Source organism: Mandrillus leucophaeus, unplaced genomic scaffold (genome assembly GCF_000951045.1).
Source record: "Mandrillus leucophaeus isolate KB7577 unplaced genomic scaffold, Mleu.le_1.0 Scaffold194, whole genome shotgun sequence".
Lineage (NCBI taxonomy): Eukaryota > Metazoa > Chordata > Mammalia > Primates > Cercopithecidae > Mandrillus > Mandrillus leucophaeus.
The window spans coordinates 513,558-514,175 of record NW_012101965.1 but is presented as its reverse complement, the minus strand read 5'-3'; the positions used below and the strand labels follow the sequence as shown (position 1 = coordinate 514,175).

At 46.3% G+C, this 618-nt stretch overlaps 1 protein-coding gene across 2 annotated transcripts in view; it reads left to right on the top strand.

The window, feature by feature from the left end:
• Window positions 1-618, top strand: part of ECT2L (epithelial cell transforming 2 like) — a 112,317-nt gene that overhangs the window by 51,922 nt on the left and 59,777 nt on the right. The gene's annotated exons all lie outside the window — the stretch shown is intronic.

The window sequence follows — 618 nt, the reverse complement described above, 5'->3', positions numbered from 1 at the left end:
GACTCTCCTGCCTCAGCCTCCCAAGTAGCTGTGATTACAGGTGTCCACCACCATGCCTGGCTAATTTTTACATTTTTAGTAGAGATGGGGTTCCAGCATGGTGGCCAGGCTGGTCTTGAACTCCTAACCTCCAGTGATCCACCTGCCTCAGCCTCCCAAAGTGCTGGGATTACAGGCATGAGCCACTTTGCCTGGCCGTGACTGGCTTCTGTCACTTAGTATAACGTCCTGAAAGGTCATCCGTGTTGTATGTGTTCCTTTTAAGGGCATATATACAGCACGTTTTGTTTACCTGTTCATCCACTGATGGACACTGGGTTGCTTCCACTTCTACCGTGAATAGTGCTGCTATTGTTGAATATGGGTATGCAACCATCTCTTTGAGATCCTGCTTTCAATTCTGGATATGTACCAGAAGTGAGATTGACAGATTATATGATGGTTCTATTTTTACCTTTTAAAGAAATCTCCAGCCTGCTGCAGTGGCTCACACCTATAATCCCAACACTTTGGGAAGCTGAGGTGGGTGGATCACCTGAGGTTGGGAGATTGAGACTAGCCTGACCAACATAGAGAAACTCTGTCTCTACTAAAAATACAAAATTAGCCGGGTGTGGT